This window comes from Canis lupus, chromosome 25 (genome assembly GCF_048164855.1).
Source record: "Canis lupus baileyi chromosome 25, mCanLup2.hap1, whole genome shotgun sequence".
Taxonomy (NCBI): Eukaryota; Metazoa; Chordata; class Mammalia; order Carnivora; family Canidae; genus Canis; species Canis lupus.
In genome coordinates, this window is record NC_132862.1 from 1,622,231 (window position 1) to 1,642,276 (window position 20,046).

Consider the following 20,046-nt stretch of genomic DNA (forward strand, 5'->3'; position numbering starts at 1 on the left):
TTCCCAATGCGTTCACTCCAGTTGTAGGGCTAAGAGTATTTCAAACTAGTTTCCAATTAAGGAAGTGAGGACTCTGGAGGATAGTAGAAACAACCTGCGCAGCTGACTCCAGTTCTTGCAGTTGAACCCCTACCATCCTCACCGCAACCCTCATGCAGTCGCACAGTGGAATTAGGGCCACTGCTACTACTCTAAGTGCAAAGAAGATCCAATTACTTGGATCTGTTTGGAAACTTGAATCCCCTTATGTTTTGGCCTAGGAGGGGGGGTTCCCCAATTTTTTTAACAGCTTCTTTGAAGTGTTACCTTCTCTTTTTATTTTTATTTTTTTGTGTATATATATATATATTTTTAAAGATTTTATTTATTTATTCATGAGAGACAGAGAGAGAGGCAGAGACACAGGCAGAGGGAGAAGCAGGCCCCATGCAGGGAGCCCGACGCGGGACTCGATTCCGGGTCCCCAGGGTCGTGCCCTGGGCTCGGGCGTTAAACCGCTGGGCCACCCGGCCCTGTATATATTTTTTTTTATTGGAGTTCGATTTGCCAACACGTAGCAGAACACCCAGTGCTCACGTCTCTTGTTTTTATTTTTTTAATTTTTATTTATTTATTTATGACAGTCAGAGAGAGAGAGAGAGAGAGAGAGAGAGAGAGAGAGAGGCAGAGACATAAGCAGCGGGAGAAGCAGGCTCCATGCACCGGGAGCCCGATGTGGGACTCGATCCTGAGTCTCCAGGATCGCGCCCTGGGCCAAAGGCAGGCGCCAAACCGCTGCGCCACCCAGGGATCCCCCCACTTCTCTTGTTTTTAAAGTGATCTCCTTTAGGGGAGGCGGGGGAGGGTGGGAGAAAAGTTTGCTCCTTCGAAATAATACGTTTCTCCAGAATCTTTACTTTCGAGTGTCCTGACTTCTGCGAGCTTTTTGTTTCGGGTAGCCTCCACACCAAGGCGGGGCTTGAACCCGTGACCCCGGGATCACGGAGCCCGAGCCGCGGCGACCGAGCCGGCCGTGGCCCTCGCGCCGCTCACCTTTCGGGCTCCACCGCTCCAGGCACCTGAGCCCTTCCCCGCCCCGCTCAGCCTGCGGTCTGCGCCCGGGCACGTGTAACCCGCGCGCCCGCCCGCCCCGCCCACCGCGAGCCCCGCCCTTCGGCCCCTTTCCAACTTAGGGCCTGCGGATCTCGCCCTTCCTCCCCCCCCCCCCCCCCCCGCAACATCTCGCGAGAGGTGAGCGCCCCTGGCCGGACGAGAAGAAAGTATCTGCTCCGCTGAGGGGGGAAAGAAGGAGCTGGAGACAGATTGTGGGAACGGACGCGGGCGGGCGGGAGGCGACGGAGCTACCGGCGGGTGAGTTCTCTTAACATTCGCTAGTCCGCGATCTGGCGGAGTCTCGCTTTCAACTCCGGCCACTCGCGGCGTCCCAGGCCGGGGTCTCCCCTCCCAGTCTGTGTTGGACGGGGGCGCTGAGGCGGCGGCCGGGCCCTGTCTGAGGAAGTGGGTGGGGCATGGACTCACGCCGACCAATGGGAGCGGAGGAAGCTACGATTGGCGGCGACGGAGGCTAATGAGAGGTCGCCTTTACCTCGCGGAGTGCCGCCCCTCTTGTCTCCCTCCTACCGCCTCCTTCCTCTGGGGGGGAAGGCGGGGCCAGAGGCCTGAAGTGTGGGGAGAACTTGGGGTAAGTAGCCCCGGGGGGCACAGGGCGTGGCAAGGAGAGGGGAGTTGAATCCTGAGGGAATGGAAGTCCAGCGGAGCCTAATGGGAGGATCCCGGGATGGGGCGCAATGGGAGGAAGGGGAGGGGTCCTAAGTTGGTTGAAGACCCAGGCTTATCGAAGAGTGGGGTTAGGGGCTTGGCATTGGAAGAGCCAGGGGCAATAGGCAGGAGGTTAGGGAACCGGAGGCCAAAGCGGGGCGTTGGGTTCGGCCGGAAAGATAGGGGTACATCACTGGAAACGAGAGTCATGGCATTTCGGCCGAATTATGAAAAAGAATAAGGGACATGATTTCAGAGAGAAAGTACGGGTTTGGAGGAGATTCAGCGTGTGAGTTTAGGAAGACTTAGCAGAGGTGGGCTTCCGGGCCAAAAGGCATCCCTTTGGGAAGAGTATAGGGGAGCTCGGGCGGGTAAAGGAGATGTTCGGAAGGGAGACAGCTGATACAGACAGGTCTTTAGCCCCGGAGCAGAAGCAGCCGAGGATACTGATTTGGGGTTTTCGGTGTATATGGCACCTGGTCTGGTGGCCAGGCTGCAAGAATAGCGGGATAGCGGTAGGGGAGGAGAAAACTAGACCACCTTCATCGCTTCTGCCCTCACTGCCGTTCTCGCTCTCTCTTCCTCTTCCTCCACTCCTCTCTCCCTAAACTCAGGGACAGGGGCTTGGGACTTGGGCAGTCCAAGTAGGAGCCCCATTGGGAGTCGTATGTTGCTCCCAGTTGCTTGTTATGTTCTCTGACTGGGGTGTTTACTACCCAGGGCACCTCCTACCCAGATTGCCGCGTTGCTACTTTCCTAACTTTAAGTCTGTTTTCCACTTTATAGAGGGTGTTTCAGTGTCTCCGAAGGTTGTGTCATAGTAAGTGTAGGTTTGTGGGGTGTGTGTGTGTGTTTGTGTGTGTGTGTGTGTGTGCAGTTTTCTGGGCAAGCTCACTTGATTCCTATGCTTTGAAAACTTCGTAGTAGTGTAAGTAGTTCTCGTAAAGACATTGGTCTTTACAGGCGTTCTAAGCACAGAAAATAATACTACACTGAAGTTTGTTTTTGTTAAATGCGTGTCTTATCCACTCATTTTTGGAGTTGTTAAAAGGACGGTTGCAAGTATAGTTAGCTTATGTTATATATTTTTTGAATGGTGTAAATAAGATGGACGTATTTCAGGAAAGTGAAAAATTTTCAGTTTCTTCCTTTGTGTCTAAACTCAGAAGCTAAAGATATGTCATAATATCTTAGGGCAAGGGTTGGGGAAATCAAACACAATTTGTACTTAAACATGGAGGATGTGTAAGGTAAGTGGAGACTATTGCGAAATGTAGCATGTCTGTAAGAAAAGCTAAAGAAAAGTTTGGCAGCTATTCTAAGTAGTCTTACCAGTTCTTAATTCTCTACAGCAAAGGGACAAGCCTTTGCCCTTTGTTTGATGGTTGTGTTTTATTTAATAATGAATTGAACTAATACAGCCAATTAATTAACAACTTCTTTGCTACAGCATAGATTTGTCTTTTACATCCTTTTTTTTACTTTTGAGAAGCAAAATAAGGTCTGAAATGCCGGTAAAACTGTTACATGAAGAGAAACCAGAGTATACTGCTTTCTATTAATCTTTGGTTTTCAGCAACCATTTGAAGTTTTTTTCTCCTGGCTAGAAAGTTGCCCCTACAACACGTTGAGACCAATTAATTACTGACCCTTTCGCATTAATTACTGAATTGGGTTCCAGTATTTCACATTCAGAGCAGTGCTGTTGGACATGCAGACATTTTCACAGTTCGCTTACTTGGCAGCAGAACAAAAAATATCCAGTGAAAGAGCAAAGTCCCTTGTTTAATTCTTCCATCCTCGAATTTGTGATGCCCTTAACTTGGGCACTATTAGATGTAAGATTTTGTTGTTGTTGATCTCATTAGTGTTAACACCGCTCATCTTTAAATGTTTGGATCAAAGGTTACATCCTGTGATAGTTTCAGTGTTGTAATTTTTAAGCATTTTTGTTTACCACGGCTTTTAAATGTTAATGATGCTGCTCCTATATCTCCTTTCTCTTTCCTCTCCCCACTTCCAGCTCAAAATGAAAATCGTTTTTTTTTTTTTTTCAACCAACTCTTAAGCTAGTACTGTGCCTCAAGTAAAGTCCCTGGCTCTGCCTGAACACAGCTGCTCTGAAGTTCTCACAAGTTATTGTTTTGTACATGTCAAGACTGAGTTTTTCCTAGGCTGCAGGAGGAGGGAGTCAGTGTTACAGCAGCCTCATACACGTCTGATAAGGAGGAGCCTTCTCCTTGCAAGGAAGTTTTAGGTGGAGCGAATAACATTGCCATGTAGATGTATAACAAAGACAGCTCTCTTCTTGAGACTAGTTGGCAGACTGGCATATAATTGTCCCTTATCCCTTGATAAAGGTACTAAAGTTAAGGTGCAGATGTTGCTTCTTTCAGGAAAACAAATGCAGCATTCATTTAAAAGGAAAAAGAGCATTAATTTCTTTTGTTGTTGGTTTTTCTGAAAATGGTACTATGATCTTAGAGTTTGTGAAAAAGTTTTCCGTCAGGCACCTGGCTGGCTCAGTTGGTGGACCATGTGAGTCTTGATCTTGGGGTCGTGAGTTCAAGCTTCACTTTGGGTGTAGAGAATACTAACAAAAATAAATAAACTTAAAAAAAAAAAAAGGTCATCCATCTATTTAGAAACACGCCAAAGAAAACAATTTTTAAGCATCTGGTTTTTGAATGTTGCCTTCCTGCAGGAGGCTTCTTTTGAGATCAGGTATATTCATGAAATGTGAAAATCTATCCTATTTGGAATTCCTGGCAGGTGGGCTTTACCACTTCCTAATGCTGTAAGGAAGACGTCCCCACTTCACAGATACCCTATTTCATTATTGGAGTTCTACTTTTAGAACATTCTTTACATTGTGCTGAAGCTCTTTAGTTCTGCTATTTGCAGCTGCAATAAATAAACCTAATTCCTTGTCAACATGGTAGCCCTTCAAGTATTTGATGACAGTTATGTCCAGTTAAGAGAGGCTTCTCTTACTGGGGAAAATATCCCAAGTTATTTCAGCCATTCCTTAAATGACCATTTTTATAAAGTTCAGGCTTCTCATCAAATATAAGTTGCTTGTATTTAGGATTTTGTGTTTTTTTGTTTTTTTTTTTTAAAGATTTTGTTTATTCATGAGAGACACAGAGAGAGAGAGAGACAGAGACAGAGACACAGGCAGAGGGAGAAGCAGGCTCCATGCCCAGAACCCAACGTGGGACTCGATCCCGGGACTCCAGGATCACGCCCTGGGCCGAAGGCAGGCAGTCAACCGCTGAGCCACCCAGGCGTCCCGTATTTAGGACTTTTTATCTAGTTTTGAAATATAACACCTCAAGTATGATTTTTTTTTAAGATTTTATTTATTTATTCATGAGAGACACAGAGAGAGAGAGAGAGAGAGGCAGAGACACAGGCAGAGGGAGAAGCAGGCTCCGTGCAGGGACTCGATCCCAGGACCCCCCTGGGCCGAAGGCAGACGGTCAACCACTGAGCCACCTAGGTACCCAGGTATAATAAGTACAAGGGAGAGTATGGCCTCTTTTCTACTGCACTCTGTACCTCTATTCTTAAAGCCTAAGATTGCATTAATTTGCACCATTAATGTTTTAAATGTAATTGATGACCTTACATTTATCTTTGTAATTGTCATCTTGTTAATTTGGGTTTATTGATTAGCTTAATAATTTTTTTTTAAAGATTTTATTTATTTATTCATGAGAGACAGAGAGAGGCAGAGAGAGGGACAGAGGGAGAAACAGGCTCCATGCAGGGAGCCTGATGTACTCGATCCGGGGTCTCCAGGATCATGCCCTGGGCTAAAGGTGGCATTAAACCGCTGAGCCACTCGGGCTGCCCAAGCTTAATAATGTTATTTGGCCTCTTAGCCATTCCTCATATCATATCCTCATGTTTGTATCATTGATAGATAAATTTGATAAACAAGACATAAATATGACACCTATGTTTTTGTTTTAGGTCACTGGTAAAAAATATATAAGGGTGAAACAGTGCCTATAACATCAGCACGCTATCATTAGGTTGCTATTAATCCATTAAACAACCTTTTGGGTAAAATTAAATTATGAATCCACCTTCTGTTTAATCATCTAACTTCTATTTCCTGTGAAATATTAAGAGGTATCCTGTTGAAATCTAAATATATTGTCTCTGACCTGCCTCTAAGCTTCTAGGCCAGTGACTTGTTAAGAAATGAAATGAATAGGGGTTCCCTGGGTGGCTCAGCGGTTTGGTGCCTGCCTTTGGCCCAGGGCGTGATCCTGGGGTTCCGGGATCGAGTCCCCCATGGGGCTCCCTGCATGGAGCCTGCTTCTCCCTCTGCCTGTGTCTCTTTCTCTGTGTCTATCATGAATAAATAAATAAAATATTATAAAAATTAAAAAAAAAAACAAAGTTAGGGCAGCCCCAGTGGCTCAGCGGTTTAGTGTCACCTGCAGCCCAGGGCCTGATCCTGGAGACCCAGGATCGAGTCCCACGTCAGGCTCCCTGCATGGAGCCTGCTTCTCCCTCTGCCTGTGTCTCTGCCTCTCTCTCTCTCTCTCTGTCTCTATGAATAAATAAATAAAGTCTTAAAAAAAAAAGAAATGAAGTTAGACATTAATTGCTACCTAACTATGTCATGCCAGTGTTTATAAATCACTGCATTCCTTGCCAATTGTTAAGACATCTATTTAATAATTCCTCTTTTTTTTTTTAAAGTATAATTGCCTCCCCCTCTATTTCCAACATTGCTGGTCCTGCTTCCTTATTTTTATTTTTATTTTTATTTTATTTTATTTTTTTAAAGATTTTATTTATTCATGAGAAACACAGTGAGAGAGGCAGAGACAGGCAGAGGAAGAAGCAGGCTCCCTTCAGGGAGCCTGATGTCCGAATCAATCCCCGAACCCCAGGATCAGGCCCTGAGCCAAAAGCAGAGCCCAACCACTGAGCCATCCAGCGTCACATATTTTATTTTATTATTATTATTATTTTTCACATATTTTATTTTTTAAAGATTTTATTTATTGGGATCCCTGGGTGGCTCTGGTTTAGCGCCTGCCTTTGGCCCAGGGCATGATCCAGGTTCCCTGCAGGGAGCCTGCCTCTCCCTCTGCCTGTGTCTCTGCCTCTCTCTCGCTTGCTCTCTCTCTCTCAGTCTCTCATGAATAAATAAAATAAAATAAAAAAAGATTTTATTTATTTATTCACAAGAGACAGGCAGAGACACAGGCAGAGGGAGAAGCAGGCTCCCTGTGGAGAGCTGGTTGTGGGACTTGATCCCGGGGTCCAGGGGTCAAGTCCTGAGCCAAAGGTAGACCACTCAACCAATGAGTCACCCAGGTGCCTTATTTTTTTATTTTTTTAAATAATTCTAGAATGATTAACAGTGTTTCTGCATAGTTGCATATTTTATGTCATCATTCTGTTTTGGAAACTTTTAGGAAGACCCATCATTCCCTCAACATTTTGTTACATGTTAAAAAATTAAACTATTGTCCATGTAACAGTTTTATCATAGCCTCCCCATAATATTGACATCTCCAATTTAGGCCTAACTTTTCATTTTCTGTTCGGAGTAAAAACCTTCACCACCTGTAAGAAAAAATACACCACACCACACACACACACACACACACACACGCGCGCGCGCGCGCGCAGAAATTTGTTGTTTATAGTTAGTTTATTGATGTGGTAGGCTAAGTTTGTCATGCTCTGTGCTATAGGTAAAATTGTGCTAGAAATAAGCCAGAACATCAGAAGATATCTCCAGGGACTTAAGACTGTGTTGGCAGCCAACAATTTTCCTGTGTGTTAATTTTAGACCTGATAGTTGAACTTATGTTTGAGCAATTTTAGCTGATAAATGCATTTTTAAAGCATCTTCCTCTTTTGGGGTTTTAATTTTTACTTTCACTTTTAGAAAATTGCAAATTATGAATGGAAATGTCTGTGTGGAATGAAGTAGCATGCTGTTAGGGACAGAATGCATCTTCTTTTGATAGCTTCTCACCATCTGAGATTATTTAGTTACGAATTCTCCTGGAAAGCAGAAGGAAGGCCTTGATGACCCCTCAAGGTCCTTTCCATCCCAAACATTCATAAATAGAAACTCAGATAAAAAAAACTTACTATTGAAGAATCAGAAAGAAAAATAGACTGTAAAGAAAATGAAATTGAAGTGGTTCTACTGACCCAGTGGGAATAAGTGTCAAGAAACAATTCCTTTGAGAAACAAAACAAAACAAAAAACAACAATAAATATTTTGCATTAGGGTCATGTCATGTCTTAAAATATTTCATCATGATATTTTCTCTCCAGAATTTCCCTGATGGATGCTTTGTGTTGAAAGAATGTTTGTTTTTTTTCCCTGTTAAGCCATAGTATTTTGTTTCCTTCCCTTCTCTTGTTTATCCCTTTGTTTAGAAATTTTGTGTGTATGTGTTGGGGGTGGGAGAAAGTGTCTGAATAATATACGTACTGCCGGTATACAATGAAGAAAATTCAGTTTAGTTTTGAAAGTAAATGTATACTACTTGGCTTCCTTAGAGAGGAAGGATGACTGTTATATTTCAGGAAAAATCTTATAAAAAGACAAATTTTTTATCTAGTTTTTAAAACTTTGTAGGCAGACATGTAGGAAAGATTTCCCAAGGCAAATGTGAGTTACGCAGTAATCTTATGAGGGATATGAGAACATTTAATAGGAGAACAAAACTCATTACAAACTCACCACTTTACTTTGTTAGCCTTTTCTCATCTTTTGGTAATTTTAATTTTGAATGTTCTCATAGGCTTGAAACCCGAGTGTGTAAAAAGTTTCTCTTTTTGTGACGCCTGGCTGCCTCAGTCAGTAGAGCATGTGACTCTTGGTCTTGGGGTTGTGAGTTCGAGCCCTATGTTGTACGTAGAGTTCACTTCAAAAAAAATAGTTTCTCTTTTCTATTCAATACTGCGTTTAGTCTTGGTAAATATCAATTATGAAAGTCTTAACAGGAGCCAAGATTTAGCTTAAAAAGTCATTTTGTGAGCTTGTGGCTTGCGCCTCCGTGGGACAGTGTTGTTTTGCTATTGCCCTACCTTCTCACAAAATCCAACTTGTTTTGAGTGGAATTACCTGTTAATACTTCTTATCTGGTATAGTACTTCTTGCTGACATAGTGGACAAAGGAGATTTATATGCTAAATTGGTTAGATTGTATTTGGGGCTTAAAATTTACCATGCAGTAGAAAAATTACATTTTTTTCAGATTAAAAAATAACAACATAATTATTCTTTCTGAACAGGAATATGACTGACTATATTATAAAAACAGGATGATTTATTGACTAGAACATATGACTGCTGTAAATGATTTGTGTTGGCACCAAGTTTCTTGCCAGTAATGTTTATTTAAGCTTTATCAAACTTGAGTAACACCATGTTGGTTTTATTTAACATGGTTTTTCTGGTATTTCTGGTAGTAACTTGTCTCCTGTAGCACCATTTTCTTTGTTTTTTTAAGTTTTGGGCAAGCAGTAGTTTGCTGATACTTACACATCTGTGTTGGGAACTGTTGAAAGTCAGTGAGCATTAGAATACCCCAAATAGGGATCCCTGGGTGGCGCAGCGGTTTAGCGCCTGCCTTTGGCCCAGGGCGCGATCCTGGAGACCCAGGATCAAATCCCACGTCAGGCTCCCGGTGCATGGAGCCTGCTTCTCCCTCTGCCTGTGTCTCTGCCTCTCTCTCTCTCACTGTGTGCCTATCATAAATAAATAAAAATTAAAAAAAAAAAAAAAGAATACCCCAAATAGATCACTGTGTTGCCAGTGTGTAGACAGTCTTAGAAAATAGATTTTTTTTTTTCAATCTGTGAGAATTTCTAAGCATCTCCATGATTGTCATTATGGGATATTGTGGCAATTTTCTAACTGGTACTGAACTCATACTAGAATTTAATATTAAAGTCTATCTTGTTTGTTATTGTTTGTAGTCTATTTAAATTAAAAGAAATTTGGGCAGCCTGGGTGGCTTAGTGGTTTAGCGCTGCCTTCAGCCCAGGGTGTTGTCCTGGAGACCAGGGATCGGGCTCCCTACATGGAGCCTGCTTCTCCCTCTGTCTGGGTCTCTGCCTCTCTCTTTCTCTGTCTCTCATGAATAAATAAAATCTTTAAAAAAAAATTAAAAGAAATTAAGTCCATGAAGATCTTAAATTTATCCTTTAAGATTAGTGTTTTGGGGTTGATTGCTATTGATGTATTGTTTTAGGGATGATACTTTTTATCTGAAGATGAGTAGGAAAAAACCCAAAATACAGCATTAGATTTTTGACTGCCTACCAGTTTTCAGGAATTTTTCAACTTCTAAAATGCATATTGAGACCAAACATAGGTATAATGTTCCCTAGTTACTTCTAACTTGGCTTCCTGCTGTCATTTTAGCAAGTTGTTGCTTCTTTGTTTTTGCTTTATTAACCTTTCTGAGGCTAGCTTAAAATAGTTCCTTGAATCCTCCAAAAGCCTAGAGAGACTTAAAAAAAAAGTTCTAGTCAAGTAGTTGCCTATATGAAGCTGCTCCCAGATAGGCTCCAAGCTTTGGCCATGTGTTGCCTAACTTATGATTCAGCCTAATTCTCACTCCCATCTGTTTTCAGTCATTTGCTACAAAACTATTTGGTCTATTTAAGCTGGCTCCTTTTTTTGAAACCTGTCCTTGCATGTCAGAGCTCAAAATCCAGAAATTAATTTTAACTTTCTCTTTGATCAATTCAGGGTACCCTACTGTTTATTTCTTAAAGCAGTGAGTCTCAAACTACATATGGTCTCAGTACCTACCCCTTTATACTCTTCATAATTGGTTGGGACTTGTCCAAAGGGCTTTGGTTTGTCTTGCTTATATCTATTGATATGGAGCATTTTAGAAATTAAAATGGAGAAATTGAAAAAATATTTACTTTAAAATAACAACATAAAAACTTACAGTGTCAAAAAAATTTAGGGGAGGGCTTCAAACCTCCTTAATGTCTGGCTTAATAGAAAACAGCTGGATTCTCATATCTGTTTCTGCATTTAGTCTGTTAAAATAGGTTGTTTTGGTTGAAGTATATGAAGATAACCTGGGCTCATACAAATACTAATAGGAAAAGGAGAGATTTTTTTGGTAAGATTTATTTATTTGAGGTGGGGGAGGGGCAGATAGAAGGACTCTTCAAGCAGACTCCCCGCTGAGCACAGTGTTGGACACAGGACTTGATCCCCAACCCAGGAGATCATAACCTGAGCTGAAATCAAGAGTCCGATGCTTAACTGACTGAGGCACCTAGGAAAAGGAAAGATTCTTTTTAGATAGTAGTTGATTGATAGAAAGATAGATAGGTAGATCGATCGATCTTCTTTGATACTATACCAGAATCCAAAATGTGATAGTTTCTTAAAGGTTAGCTATTGTGTAGAATCTGAAACCATATCTGTGGTATCTTGGCCTATCTCGCCCTTTATTTTTTAATTTTTAAAAAAGATTTATTTATTTTTAAGATTTTATTTACGTATTTATTTATTTTTTTTTAATTTATTTATTTATTTATTTATGATAGTCACAGAGAGAGAGAGAGAGAGAGAGGCAGAGACACAGGCAGAGGGAGAAGCAGGCTCCATGCACCGGGAACCTGATGTGGGATTCGATCCCGGGTCTCCGGGATCGCGCCCTGGGCCAAAGGCAGGCGCCAAACCGCTGCGCCACCCAGGGATCCCTATTTACGTATTTATAAGAGACAAGACAGAGAGGCAGAGACAGGAGAAGCAGGCTCCATGCAAGGAGCTCAATATGGGACTCGATCCTGGGACTCCAGGATCACTCCCTGAGCCGAAGGCAGATGCTCAACCTCTGAGCCACCCAGGCGTCCCTGTCTTGCCCTTTAAATAGATCTTTTATCCATGTATGACTTGAATACCCATGAACCCTCTAAAGGGGTTTTAGAGATCTGTGGAGATCCCTGGAGCCTATTTTGAGAACTGCTGTTTTATAGTACCAAACTGGAAAAATTCGGCTGTTTACTATATGGAAGAACATAAGCTCTCCAACCATTTTAGTGCCTCTCAAAGGCTGGGTTACTAACCATTTGCATCGGAATTTCCCTGGGTGTTTTTTAAAGTGTAGATTCTTGGGGCCCAAAGCCAAGAAAATCCAGGAATCTGTATTTTTCATGGTGCCCAGGTGAATATGCAAAAGATGACAATTACCAAGCCAGCTTAATTAAACTTATTTTAAGAAAACCTAATTTCTTGGGCACCTGACCAGCTCAGTCAGAAGAGCATATTACTCTTGAGTTGTAGTTTGCACCCCATGATGGGTGTAGAGATGACATAAAATTTTTTTTTTAAAGATTTTATTTACTTACTCATAGAGACAGAGAGAGAGAGGCAGAGACACAGGCAGAGGGAGAAGCAGGCATCATACAGAGAGCCTGATGTGGGGACTCGATCCAGGGTCTCCAGGATCACGTCCTGGGCTGCAGGCGGCGCTAAACCGCTGCACCACTGGGGCTGCCCGAGAAGACATAAATTTAAATAAAAGGGGGGGCACCTGGATGGCTCAGTTGGTTAAATGTCCGACTCTTAATCATAGTTCAGGTCTTGATCTTACAGTCGTGAGTTTGAGCCCTGCATTGGGCTCCATGCTGGGTGTGGAGCCTACTTAAAAAAAAACAACAACTAATTTTTAAAATTTATATTAAAAAAAGGAATTAGTACTCAAATAGTCACATTATAAAAGCTCTTATTAATGATTAACATGTACACTTTGACATTTGTCATAATTGGGATCTTCTAATTAATCATGTATTTTATTTAATAATAGTTATTCATAAATACCAGAAGTTTGCAAACTAATAGTTTTCATAAATACCAGGATTTGCAGGCATGAGGTCTGTTTGTAACTACTCAACTCTGCCATTGTAGCACCTAAGAAGCCATAGACAACATGCAAAGGATAAGCATGGCTGTATGTCCATAACACTTTTTTTTTTAGGTTTTATTTATTCATGAGAGACAGAGAAAGAGAGAGGCAGAGACACAGGCAAAGGGAGAAGCAGGCTTCCTGTGGGGAGCCCAATGTGGGACTCGATCCCTGCACCTGGGATCATGACCTGAGCCAAAGGCTGAGCCACCCAGGCACTGCCCCCCATAAAACTTTTTTATGGAAACTAAAATTTGAACTTCATATCATTTTTATGTGTCATGAAATATTCTTCTTTTGTTTTTTTTCAACCACTTAAAAATGTAGAAACCATTCTTAGCTCGTGGGCCATATAAAAACAGGTGGCAGGCTGAATTTGACCCACCGACCAAAGCTTGCCAGTCCTTGAAATACACTATAACTGGATTGTGAATTTAAAGATTATTATAATAAACATACTTAAAACTATGAACATTATTTAATTTTCCTAGACAAAAATAATGCTCCAAGACTTTGTAGTCCCTCCAATTCATATTTCTGGACATTTATTTGTATAGTAAACATATAAGAAACATTGTGTGTAAATTTTTGGAAATACCACAATTCAGTTGGAAGTAGTTATATAATATGTAGATTACTATACAACTTTCAGGAGTTCTTTTTTTTTGTTGTTTTTAATTATTTATTTATTTATGATAGTCACAGAGAGAGAGAGAGGCAGAGATACAGGCAGAGGGAGAAGCAGGCTCCAGGCACCGGGAGCCCGATGTGGGATTCAATCCCGGGTCTTCAGGATCGCGCCCTGGGCCAAAGGCAGGCGCCAAACTGCTGCGCCACCCAGGGATCCCCCCAACTTTCAGGAGTTCTAAAAAGATGTGCTCTCCATTTTTATATCTTCTTTGAGGCATGTGAGAATAGGTAACTAGGATTCAAGCCAGCCTCAACCTTTTGACTCATCTTTTGTCTGTTTTTTGTTTTGTTTTGTTTTTTTTATATCTTTCTACCTCAGTTTTCCAGTCTGTTAGCAAAATGCTTTACAAAAACCCTGATATAAAACAGTAAGGCAAGTTAGTTTAAGATTATAGTGATATATGTGCTTTCTGTATAATCCCTCTGGGGCAGCTGATTTACCTACTAGTGAAATAATATATGCTAAACTGTTTTATGCTAAATAATATAGTGGAAAACAAACCCAGAATTTATGAACAGAAATTTCAATTCCTAAATAATCTACTACCTAGTAAAACTTGAGTTTGCTTTGTTTTCTGAGGTTCATACAATGTGCATTATAGTCTCACAGTTCATATGTTTATTGGCATCTTTTCCTTAAATCAATTTTCTAAATGTAATGCAAATCACAGCAACACTGAGTATCCAGTGGAGAATAAAATGTTGAGACTGCTGTGGTAGAGATCTTTGGTGTTTGTACTCTTTGCTTAGCAGCAGCTAAATTATCTTAGAGTCTGAAACTTGGTATCCAAAGTTATGTTCTTGGAAGAGAACTGTTTGTATATAATTTCTTTCTTTTTAATATCATAAAGGAATGGAGCCCATAGAGCTCTGTTTGGGTGCCTGTCTAAATTTTTTACCTTGTTTATAGCTGCGCTGAAAGGCATTTAGTACCTGCTAAGCTTGGTTTCAGTTCTCTTTATTCTCTTTGTGATGAATGGCTGGGACAATTTCTAAGTGTTTAATATAAGTAATACTCACTGGGGAACATTCACAGGATTCTGAAAATGGGTCCTTGAAGGTAACAAAGGAGGAACTATCTTGAATTGCTTGATTACCCTGTGTATCGATATGTTTAAGTTTCCACCTTGTCTATTTCTATATGAAGCTGTTAGTTTATAATTTTAGAAAGATTTTTTTGGTAGTCCATTTTGAACTTGTTGGTTCTGTCACTTTGTAGTAGAGAATGAACAACCTTGTATGATTTGTAAATATATTGTTCAGTGCTTTATTTTATTTTATTTTTTTAAGATTTTATTTATTTATTCATGAGAGAGAGAGGCGCAGAGACACAGGCAGAGGGAGAAGCAGGCTCCACGCAGGGAGCCCTACGTGGGACTCGATCCCCGGCCTCCAGGATCATGCCTCAGGGGCTGAAGGTAGCGTAGCGCTAAACCGCTGAGCCACCTGGGCTGCCCTGTTCAGTGCTTTAGAATAGTCTAGCAGATGTGAGCCCTTTTTTAAAACTCATAGACATTTTTTTGAGTCATGCGGATCATTTTTTATTAGATTACATTATATTATTTTTTTATTTTTTAAAAGAAATCTCTGATCATTATAGACTTGAAAATGCTGAAGGTACAAAGAAGAAAACAAAATCACCTGGAATACCATTACCCAGAGATAACCATTATTAACATTTGATGCTAATTCCCTTATCTTTTTCTATGCTTATTACTTTTTTTTTTTTTCTTTTCAGTACACTCCATGCCCACGTTGGGCTTGAATTAGGACCCCGAGATCAAGAGTCATAGAGTTGCATGTTCTACTGACCGCCAGCCAGGCGCCCATATTTTGTTTGCTTTTTTATAGATTGGAATTATGGTATATATGCAATTTTATATCCTGCCTTTTTCCCTACAGAATGTATAGCATTTTATAGGTCATTAAATTGCTTTCAGAAACATTATTTTTAACAACTTAAAAATAGTCTATTATAAGGCAGTATCTTATATTGATCCATTCTTCTTAAACATTTAATTCCTGTTCTTTTTTCCTAGTTGTTATAAATATGACTATGATGAACATTTTAATATATAAGTATATAAGTGGTCATGTTTTGGGCTTTAACCTCAGAATAAAGTCCTGAAGAAAGAATGATTATTCAAAGGATACAAAACATTTTAAGACACTTAATATAAATATTGCCAGGAGCACCTGGGTGGCTCAGTTGATTAAGGGTCTGCTTTTGGCTCAGGTCATGATCCCAGGGTCCTGGGATTGAGTCCCACATCAGGCTCCTTGCTCAACAAAGAGCCTGCTTCTCCCTCTCCCTCTGCCTGCCTTTCCCCCTACATGTGCACGCTCTCTATCTCTCTGTCAAATAAATAATTTTATTTATTTTATTTTTTAAAGATTTTATTTATTTTAAATAAATAATTTTAAAGTAAATATATATTTCCAGCTTGCTTTCCAGAAAGATTATTCCAATATGTACTCCCAAAAATCTTTTTTTTTTTTTTAAGATTTTTTATTTATTTATTCATGAGAGATACAGAGAGAGAGAGAGAGAGAAGCAGAGACACAGGTAGAGGGAGAAGCAGGCTCCATGCAGGGAGCCCGATGTGGGATTCGATCCCGGGACTCCAGGATCATGCCCCGGGCCAAAGGCAGACACTAAACTGCTGAGCCACCCAGAGATCCCCCTCCCAAAAATCTTATATGAAGGTATAAGAATTTCTGCTACATTCTTTTTTTTTTTTTTTTTTTAAGATTTTATTTATTCATGAGAGACAGAGAGAGGCAGAAACATAGGCAAAGGGAGAAGTGGGCTCCTTGCAGAGAACCCGATGTGGGACTTGATCCTGGACCCCGGGATCACACCCCGAGCCGAAGACAGACGCTCAACCTCTGAGCCACGCAGGCGTCTCTGCAGTCTTTTTTTTTTAATGTTTCTTTTTTTTTTTTTTTTTTTAAGATTTTATTTTTTCATTTTCTTTTTTAAGTAGGCTCCACACCCAGTGTGGGGTTTGAACTCCAACCCGGAGATCAAGAGTCACCTGCTCTACCTACAGAGCCAGGCAGGCATCCTCTGCTGCTTTATTTATTCATTCATTCATGAGTGAGTGAGTGAGTGAGTGACATTGAGAGAGAGAGAGGCAGAGACACAGGCAGAGGGAGAAGCAGGCTCCATGCAGGGAGCCCGATGTGGGACTCGATCCTGGGTCTCCAGGATCACACCATGAGCTGAAGGCAGCGCTAATACGCTGAGCCACCCGGGCTGCCCTGCTGCATTCTTTTATGTTAAGATATATCTTGGGATGCCTGGGTGGCTCAGCAGTTGAGCGCCTGCCTTAGGCTCAGGGCATGATCCCAGAGTCCTGGGATCGAGTCCTGCATCAGGCTCCCTGCAGGGAGCCTGCTTCTTCCTCCTCCTGTGTCTCTGCCTCTCTCTCTGCGTGTCTCTCATGAATAAATAAATAAAATCGTTAAAAAAAAATATGTCAAACATGTTTAGCTCTAAATACATAAATACCTGGATAGCAGTTGTTTTGTGGACCCAGCAACTTTCTGAAAAAACTGGAATATAAGTGTAGAATTTCAGCAGTTTACTTGAATATTGGCTTCACATTAAATTAATAAGTATTTACTGAAAATCAACTGTGTTATGAGAGGAAACAAAGGCTTCCAGAAGTTTTAACCTAGATCTCTGTATCCTACCCCATTCCCTATTTAGTCACAGATAATACAGCCATTTCCCTTTTATTCATGAAACTAAAGTAGTCTGCTCCTAACCAGTAACACATCACCATTTCATTTCATAGCAGTTATCTGCTATTCATCTAAAATTATTTTGTTTACTTGGAGTGTAAGTAAGCATTGTAACTGTAGAGACTGTATCTGTCTCATTCATTGTTAAATTCTGGGGCCTAGAGTGTGGGATAGGCAATGAATAAAGTATTCAGTGAATTGATGAATTTTTTTTAAAGATTATTTATTTATTTATTCGTGAGAGACTCATGGGGGGGGGCGGGGTGCGGAGACACAGGCAGAGGGAGAAGCAGGCTCCATGCAGGGAGCCGGACATGGGACTCTATCGCAGGACCCGGGGGTCACGCCCTGAGCCAAAAGTGGAGCTAAACCCCTGAGCCACCGGGGCTGCCCGAATTGATTAATTTTAAGGGTTTTTTGTTGTTGGTTTTTTTCTTAGGTAGGCCCCATGTGCAGCATGGAGCTCAAGGTGGGGCTTGAACCCATGACCTTGATATCAAGACCTGAGCTGAGGGCAGCCTGGGTGGCCCAGCGGTTTAGCGCTGCCTTCAGCCCAGGGCGTGATCCTCGAGACTGAGAATCGAGTCCCACATCGGGCTCCCTGCATGGAGCCTGCTTCTCCCTCTGCCTGTGTCTCTGCCTCTCTCTCTCTGTGTCTCTCATGAATAAATAAAATCTTTAAAAAAAAGAAAAAAAAAAAAAAGACCTGAGCTGAGACCAGATGCTTAATTGATTGAGCCACCTGGGTGCCCCAGTGAATTGATGAATTTTAAAACTGACTATATTTACTTACTATATTTACTTTTTGACCCACAAAGTAAATTTCAGACTTTGTCCTTGTCAGATATATATTTTTTAAAGATTTTATTTATTTATTCATGAGAGACACAGAGAGAGAGAGAAATGCAGAGACACAGGCCGAGGGAGAAGCAGGTTCCATGCAGGGAGCCCGAGGTGGGACTCGATCCGGCGTCTCCAGGATCATGCCCTGATCCGAAGGCGGCAGTAAACCGCTGAGCCACCCGGGCGGCCCCGTTGTCAGATCTTTTACCAAGACTTTTAACCCCTCTTTTTGTGTTCATGCCTATATTCTGGAATTGTCTAGCAAAGGAATTTGATAAATGAACATAAAGAATAAGAAATATCAAGGTATCTAATATGTACAATGATCAATCTCTGACTAATTGAACTTGTAAAGTAAGCCATTCTTACCACTTACCTGTCTCTCATGCCAGATGACAAAGATTCTTTTTTTTTGACAAAGATTCTTTGATCAAACTTTAGGCAGGTTCCTGAACCTTCTTTTAGACCTATCCGTGTACTTTCTTGTAAGATCCAGCTTTAGCAAGAATCCCCACCATTGATATCACCTTCATATCTGATCAGGTTCTTCATCTTTGACCATCTTCCAGGTTATATCTGATTATCCTGGCGGGTCTTTAGCAAGAATCTTGTTAGGTTGGTTTAAGTCAGAAACCCCCCTTCTCCTGATGTTTCAAACTCAGTAATTTTCCACCCATTAACCCCCACCATGGTCCTTGGCTATAAATTTCCACTTACCCATGATGTATTCAGAATTGAGCCCAGTTCTATACTGAGTTTTCTTTTCCCCTATTGCAATAGTTCTGACTAGCAACTGTTTTTTACTTTACTTCCTAGCTCTAGTTTTTCTTTGACACAGATGAGTGAAAAAAAAAAATTTTTTTGCAAAGGATTATTATCTTTTTACTTTTATGTCTACTTTGCCTGGCATTTAGTTCTTGGTAATGTTTTTTTGAATGAATGAATGATAGCTAGTCTGAACCCCTTCTAGATTTTCATGAATCTTTGATATTAATGGTGCATATTCTTTTCTCATTTTCTGTACTTAGCAGTATCTGGTTTTTGTTATTAGGAACCTAAGAACAGGCCTTTGGGTGTGTTTGTACCTGGCTTTTATTCCTTACTAAAGTTGGGCCATTTTATGAACAGCAATTGGTTACCAAAGAAATAATCACACTACCACTGGGTCCAGAGAACTGACTTTGTAGTCCTCAGTGACAGACTAATATAACACTAATATAATATAATCACAAAACAAGAATTTTATTTCAACAAAGTCCTGTAGCATATTTTCAACCAGGAGGTAAACTACAAGGGCTAGAGCAGACATAACATAAGGACCTGGTAGCATTCCTTCCTTTTACATTGGTTCTGTTATTTGAGGCTAAATTTTCTGTTTTCTACCTAGTTACAGGAGAAAAAGGGTGCTTGCTGGCTGAGGAGTAGGGCAGCACTGGCATAGGAAGTGATTAAATAAACTCTGGAATGGTTTCCCTTCAACCACAAAATTCAAAATTTAACTTGGTTTTCTTGGTTTTGTACAATCATATCACGATAAATGGCTTCCAAGTTCTATTATTTTATTCCAAATTCTATTCTATTCTTTCTCATTCTGTTAAAAAAAGAAGAAAAAAAGATAAATATGCATATACACACACAGATGATCTGTTTTCTTATTTGCACATTGACCATTTTAGGATATACTTCTGGCTCTGACAAAACTATTTAACGTAGGTTTTATGAAATTATCCCAGTTATTAAAAATCAGTCTCTATATCTTGGATTTTCTTTACTTCTCTCCCAGCATTCAGATAACTTTCTCTCATCTGAGTAAATAGTAATTTTTATCATTTATGCATTATGGTGACTCAGTACATGAGCCTTTTCCTCTGCAGACTTGGCTTCTAAGACAGCCTTTTTCTGAATCTTTGTTTTCTTGTTTTAAGATCTCTGCGGGGGCGGTGGGAAATCTCCTCTGAAAGCATCTCACTTCTCCTGGAAATGTCTCTTAATTTGTGTATCCTTTGCCTGTCATTTATTGGTTAGTTCTATAAAATGCTTGAGTTTCATCCTAGGGAATAGATAGATCGA

General features: G+C 40.9%; 1 protein-coding gene across 8 annotated transcripts in view; it reads left to right on the forward strand.

The window, feature by feature from the left end:
* Nucleotides 1-1,211: 1,211 nt before the first annotated feature.
* LOC140616996 (cyclic AMP-dependent transcription factor ATF-7) overlaps nt 1,212-20,046 on the forward strand; it is a 95,932-nt gene continuing 77,097 nt past the window's right edge. For 2 of the 8 annotated variants that reach the window (XM_072797690.1, XM_072797683.1), the window contains exon 1: nt 1,212-1,350. The gene's annotated coding sequence lies outside the window, so the exon portion shown is untranslated. Of the gene's footprint in view, nt 1,682-1,728; nt 3,009-5,244; nt 5,269-15,121; nt 15,247-20,046 lie in introns of those variants that run through there. The other 6 variants (XM_072797687.1, XM_072797686.1, XM_072797684.1 and 3 more) reach the window with 6 other exon arrangements.